Raw genomic sequence first — 7,500 nt, 5'->3', positions numbered from 1 at the left:
TGTGTGCATCTGTGTGTGTGCGTGGGAGTGTTTTGTGTGAATGTGGGAGTGTGTGTATACGTGAGTGTGTGTGTGTCTCTCTGTGTGTATACGTGAGTGTGTTGTTTTAAATACCCATTGTGGTGTGTGTGTGTGTGTGTGTAAGTAACCGTATGTGTGTGTGACGGTTCATATGTATATGTATGTCTGTATGTGTACGTATGTTTATTTGTGTTGTGTGTTGGTGGGGGTGTTATATGTGTGTACGTGAGTTTGTGTGTGTCTCTAAGTATGTTTGTGTTTGAGTTGTCATTGTGGTGCGTGTGTGTGTGAGGGAGCAACTGTATGTGTGTGCATGAGGGTGTATGTGTGTGCATGTGTGTTCCGTGTATGTTGGTACTGGGTATGCGTTTGTATGTGTGTGTATATGAATATGTATATAGGTAATCTCCACATAATTAAATCAATGGCTAACTAGCCCAATTGACTTGCTTCTTGTGTTTGTTTCTCCATTCTCCACATAATTATATATACATGTATACACTCATACACACACACACACACACACACACACACACACACACACACACACACATATATATATATATATATACATATATATATACATATGTATATATATATATACATATATGTATATATGCACACAGTTTCCATCTATCAAATCTACTCACCAAACAACTTGCCATGCAGTGGAACTGATCCCCAAACTCCAGAGCTACAAGCTTGTAAAGACAAACTTCTAAACCATACAGACGTGGGCTTGTCTGTACTAATTTGCTGATAACAGTGAACACTATCTAACTGGGTCCGTTATTATTCATTATGTTGACGATAAGAAGCAGTGTCCTTAGATAAGAATAACCGAACAATAGTACATGATTGCTCATAGATTTATTATTCCAAATAATTTATGTATTACACATGTACGACAAATATATATATTTAGAAATAATACATTTCTAAATCCCTCAGAGAGATTTATGCAGTAGTGATACGATGAAGTAGCTGTCTCCCCCTTGTAAGCATAAGGACACAGGAAATGTGTCTAGGCCGACAGGAAGCAGTGCAGCTTCATAGGTCTAACCAACATTAGTATTAGTCCCTTCAGGGGACTGTCACATTAAGTCGACAGCATACAACTACTTCATCGTATCACTTCTGCGTAAATCTCCTGTATTGGTTTGGGGACGTATGGCTCGTGGTCCTATCTTTGGATGAATGTTAAAGCCAATGTTGAGGTCGTTTGGGCAATGCTGGTGGTATATTTTCTACATCGTGCAAATATTAAAGGGAGAAGTTATCCTACCGGATTATCTCTCAAATATAGGCATAGGTGTAGCTGTGTGATAATAAGCTTGCTTCCAAGCCACATAGTTCTGGTTCAATCCCATCGTGTGACGTTTTGGGCGAGTGTCTTGAGTCTGGGACCGAAGTCTTGTTTGTTGATGTGGTAGATGAGAAGTAAAAGAAGTTCATCATATGTGTGTGTATGTGTGTGTGTTTGACAACCGGTGTTGGTGTGTTTGCATCCCCGTAACCTAGTAGTTCAGCATAAAGGGTCAATAGAATAAGTACTAAGATTTAGGTTTTCAAGAAATAAATGTTGGGGGTCACGCGCGCGCGCGCACGCACACATACATGTACGACAGGTTTCTTTGAAACAAATCTACCCACAATACTTTGGCTGGCTCAAGGCTATGATAGAAGACAGTTGCCCAAGTTGCTACGCAGTAGACTGAACCTGGAACCACTTGGCTGGGAAGCAAACTTCTTACCACACAGCCATCTCTCTATATAATCTATAACTAAAGAGGTTATGAAGTACTACACTTGTTTCAAAAGCCCAACGGACGTATCTTATGTAACATCATGAATGTCCTCCAAGGTGGCTGATTGGTCCTCTGGGAGTCAAGATTTGAAACCTCTGGATTACAAACTGGATTCTGATAAGCCACATGGGAATTTGTATTGTTTTAAGCGCGCTTTTGTTGCAACGACGAATTTTCCAGTTAATGTTATGCGTACTGCAGCAGATAAAAGATCGGAGCATTTGAAGCATTGTACTGACAACAGATGAGATTATTTTAAATGAATTTTGTGAACTTATTCTTTTGTTCAGCCCACAAATAAAAGGTCAAAGGTCATGTGAGTAAGATCATTTATCATCCTGAAAATCAAGTTTGTTTTTGCAACCGTATTCATGGCTACATTATGGATGTATGTATGCATGTGTGTATGTATGTGTGTATGTATGTATGTGTGTATGTATGTGTGTGTGTGTGTATGTATGCATTTATGAACGTATTATCTCTGTATGTCATTATTCAGTTTATTTCAAGATTTCTTGCCAATAAAGAGCCGGTCTCTAACATAGATCCAAGGCTCCTTCATGGAAATTTCAACATCAACAGGGTATTTTGTATGTCTGTCTGTATGTATGTACGTATGCAAATTTGTATGTACGTATGCAAATTTGTATGTACGTATGCATATCTAGGCATGCTCATACATACTTAAACACTAAACTTCTAGAAAATTTTACAGATTTTTACTGTTCCAGTGATGGCTCGTATTTCTAGTCTTTGAATTAGCTATCTCCTTTCTGGTTTTGAGAAGCCTAATTTCTGAAGATTGGTATCTAGGCAGTGTGTTACATATCCCCAGAGCCCCAGTAATTACAGGTATAAACCTGAACTTGCAATCTGGATAGACTAACTGCAGATTTCTCAATAGTTCAGTGTAGGTGTTCTCTTTTTCACTGATCTTCAGCTTTATGTTAACATCCGCTGGGCAGCTAATTTCCACAACTGTACACAGTTTCTGTGAATGTATGTATGTATGTATGTATGTATGTATGTATGTATGTATTATTTTTATGTATGTATTCTCATGTATATAATTGCATGTCTAGACATGCTCGTATACACTGAAATGATAAGCTTTTTACAGTTCCAGTGAAGGCCTGGATCCGTAGTCCTCAATTTAGCTTTCCCCTTTCTGGTTTTGAGAAACCTAATTTCTCAAGATTAGTATCTAGGCAGTGTGTTACATATCCCAGGGCCCCAATAATTACAGGTATAAACCTGAACTTGTAATCTGGATAAAGTAGCTGTTGATTTCTCAATAGTTCAGCATAGGTATTCTCGTTTTCACTGGTATGTATGTATATATATATATGTATGTATGTATGTTTGTATGTATGTATGTATGTATGTATGTATGTATGTATGTATGTATGTCTCTTCTATTTTTTTAATTATTATAAATCTTCCACTGAGGAGGGAGCCAGTTTCCAACAATGATACCAGGCTCCATCTCTGTGATGTAATTAACACAGACAAATTCACATTTGGAACTTGAGAAAAGTCTTGCATATTTTTACCATTCCACTCACAGATTGCACTTGTAATGTACGAATCAGACGGTTGATTTCTTTTTCTGAATATCCCAGTTTATCCAGATTTTCCTTTAAGCATTTATTAACAAAATCTATTGCTCCAATTATTGGTATGACTATGAATTCATCGTCTGGATATAGAAGCTGGAGGTTTCGAAGCAGTTGTTCATAGATAACCGCTTTTCAAAGAGATATTTATATCCGCAGGGCCTCTATGATGGTACATACCTTTGCCCCTCTGTCCCAAACAACAATATCCGGCCTGTTAATCTTACATTTGGCAGAAGTTTTGATGGGAATATTCCACCAGTATTCCTTGAGTGGGTGTTTATGAATGTATTCCAGAACAGAGGGATTTTCAAAGTTTATTTCAGAACATTGTAAATTGTTTTAGCAACAACATCATGTCGCACAGGGAGATAGTACCATGACAACATTTTACGACGGCTGCTAATCACATGCGTAATGTCTTCCATAGAAACACGACAGTTGCACCTTGGGATTACAAGAGCATCACAGTCTCACCTGTTCACCAGGTACCTTGTGGCAATCTCCTGTTCCTGGATTGTAAACACACAGCCTTCAAAGTGTGATGTGATGTAGCAGCCTTGTGTCCAAGAGAGGCTGTGCTTCGTGTCAATTCTACTGTCTTCTTCAAGCTTCCTGGCAACAAACCCATGCATAGAGTGCTTTCCATCCAGGTCTTCTCTGGAATAAGAGAGCCCAGCTGTTTTTGGGGCTGTGTTTCTTGAGGAGTTAACTGCCAACTCGTACAATGTTACTCACTTCACTTTAAAGCCCTGCATTTATATACAGGGTGTCCACAAGGTCTGGGTACATGGAGTAAATAAAATCATAGCATTAACAATCTATATATATAAAAATGAGAATGTGTGTCTGTCTGTCTGCCTGTCTGTGTGAATCCCTAAAACTCGAGAACTACGCAACCAATTTCATTCAAATTTTACACATGCCTTACTTAGGGTTCCAGTTGTGTTTTAGTCAAAAAAAAAAATTTAACTTCTTGCAGAGTTCGAGCCCACGGCAACATAATATCTCCTCCACTATTTAAGTATTACGTGTCAAAAGTGAAACAAAAACACTCATGTCAAATACTTTCACTTTAAAAATGAAACTATTCCACTAACTGAAACAATCACATTTCGATACTGTAGTGACAGATACTTTCAGAGAGAGAGAGAAAGAGAGAAAGAGAGAGAGAGAGAGAGAAAGAGAGAAAGAGAGAGAGAGAGAGAGAGAGAGAGAGAGAGAGTTGAGGGTTGCGTAGTCTAGACAGTGTTTTTAGATTTCATTATTCTCTTTAACCCGGGCAAAGCCGGGTATTTCTGCTAGTTAAATATAAGAAATAATAATTTCTTAAAGTATGTGTTAATCCCCATGTACCCAGACTTTGTGAACACTCTGTATTTATTTCTGTTGCTGTTGTTAAGTAGGTGTTGCATGAGTGATACCATATGGCATTTGTATGTATGTATGTTTATATGTATATTGATATGTATGTATGTTCACATATATGTATGCATGTATGCATGTATGTATGTGTGTATATATGTATGTACATATGCATGTATGTGTGTATGTATGTACATATGTTCACATGTATGTATGTACGTACATATGTATGTGTGTATGTATGTATATATATATATATATATATATATATATATATATATATATATATATATATATATATATATATATATATATATATATATGTATGTATGTCATTTTCTTGGCCTTTTAAATTTTAGAATAAATTTCGTCTTATCCCTGACTCAGTCGCAAAGTTGTAAAAGAAGGAATCATATTTAACCATCATGCTTCAAATCTCCAAACCAACTTGCAGACATTTTGTAGTCCCAGATATTGTGATCATTTGTAACAGATGAATTAAGGAGTTGCATTCTATTCCCAAGACCCCAAGTTGAGCCAAACTTTGCTCCAGTTGGGTCGGTATGTATCCTGCTATTTCAGTAATAATAGGTATCAAGCTGAGACTTGAATATATGTATGTATGCAGTTGTGGACTGGGTCTAGAAATATTGGTTGCCAGGAGACTAAGGGGGCCCACCCACAACTACAAGAAGGCCCACCTGCAACCATAAGGGGGCCCCACCCACAACTACAATGCTATCATTTACTTTTTTTTTTTTTTTTTTGTTAAAAGTATTCTTTTCAACTGTCTACGAACACAGCCTGTCTGAAATGATTAATGCATTCTTCCAGGAGTGAATAAAAAATTCTCAAACTTGAGGGGATGGGACCCTTAGATACTAACACAGGCCCCCATATATGTATTCTAATGGCACAGGGGCCCATTTGCCATTGGGCAAGCTGGCAACCTGAACTGTCTGCTGCTGTATGTATGTATGGATATATGTATGTACACTCGCATAGCTAGAGTATGTGCTGCCCGGGGGGGCGGGGGCTTCTATTTGTGGCTTTTTGGCCCCGCATAGAACACATGTTGCCTACAGCAGACCCATTAAAAGTGGTGCCCCATTGAAAGTGCCACCTGGGGCAGACTGCCCCTACCTCCCCCACCAGCTATATTAGTGTGTATGTATGTATGTATGTATGTATGTATGTATGTATGTATGAATGTATGTATGCATGTATGTATGTATGTATGTATGCATGTATGTATGTATGAATGAATGTATGTATACCAGGCAGTCATTGTTCAGTTTTATTTCAAGATTTCTTGCCAATAGAGAAAGAGCCGGTTTCTAACCTAGATCTAAGGTCCCTTCATTGGAGCTCCAACATCAACAACAGCGTATATATGTATGTACGTATTTAATGTATGTATGTATTTAACCCTTTAGTGTTCCGATTATTCTATCAAACATAATGCTTATTAATTCACATTGATTTGAATTAATCATGCATTATCTCATATCTTCAAGATCTTGATGGTGTAACTACTTAATGTAGAATTAACATTGTAGGGTAGGTGTTAGAATCTGGATCTGGTCAGTTTGAACATAAAACAGATTAAATATTTTGGCCGGATATGGCCGGTTTAAATACTAAAGGGTTAATGTATGTATGTATGTATGTATGTGTGTAGATTTTTATGTTTTATTTTATGTATACATAATCCCATGTACATAGCTGCATGTCTCGACATGCTCATATATACTTAAATGATAAATTTCTGGTTTCACAGATTTTTATGTGTGTATGTATGTATATACATACATATGTATGTACGTGCATACGTATGTATGTTGATATGTATGTTTGAATGTATGTATGTTTTTATATATGTACGTATATAAGTATGTATGTATCAATGAACGAGCCACATGGGCAATTCTGTACATAGCAGTCAGGTTTGCCAAAAATAACAGCCAATCCCTCAAATCTTCACACCATACCATGTATTGTCTGATGTATGTAACGTATGCATAAATATGTATGCTTGTAAATATGTATGTGATACACATATGTAGATATGATGTATATATGTGTATATATGCCTGTTGAAAGCTCAGAGAAAGAACAATGAAAATTAAAAAAAAAAAGAATAAAGAACATAAATATATGTTACACACCTTGGATTATATAATCCCTAATGAGGATACGACTTTCCCGAATTAACTGTATCTATATTATACATATATATATATATATATATATATATATATATATATATATATATATATATATATATATATATATATAATACAAAGAATATATATACATGTATACACACATATATGTACATACTTACATCTACATGTGTATATACATGCATATCAGGGTACAGGACGTTAGAACAATAAACTACAGACAACGGAACGAACACATAGGGAAACGGAAAGCCACTTGGAATATCCCTTCATCAGCTGTCTCTATTCTATCTAGACGTTTCGAAGACAAGACAGAACGTACTCTAGAATAGTCTCTTCCTGAGTAGTGGATCAACCCACTATATATATATATATATATATATATATATATATATATATATACTGAGGGTGATAAATTGAATATTAATTTAATTAACATCAATTTAAAACCAGTGGCCTAGCATATAAAAAAAATCTGAAAAATTAAGAAATATTGTATTACAT

At 36.2% G+C, this 7,500-nt stretch overlaps 1 protein-coding gene across 2 annotated transcripts in view; it reads right to left on the bottom strand.

The window, feature by feature from the left end:
* Nucleotides 1-7,500, bottom strand: part of LOC106875590 (chondroitin sulfate synthase 1) — an 18,853-nt gene that overhangs the window by 9,853 nt on the left and 1,500 nt on the right. The window lies entirely within an intron of this gene.

Source organism: Octopus bimaculoides, chromosome 29 (assembly GCF_046866305.1).
Source record: "Octopus bimaculoides isolate indiv1 chromosome 29, ASM4686630v1, whole genome shotgun sequence".
In the NCBI taxonomy this organism is placed as follows: domain Eukaryota; kingdom Metazoa; phylum Mollusca; class Cephalopoda; order Octopoda; family Octopodidae; genus Octopus; species Octopus bimaculoides.
Note: the sequence above shows the minus strand (reverse complement) of the source record. Positions and strands in the feature narration are given on the sequence as shown.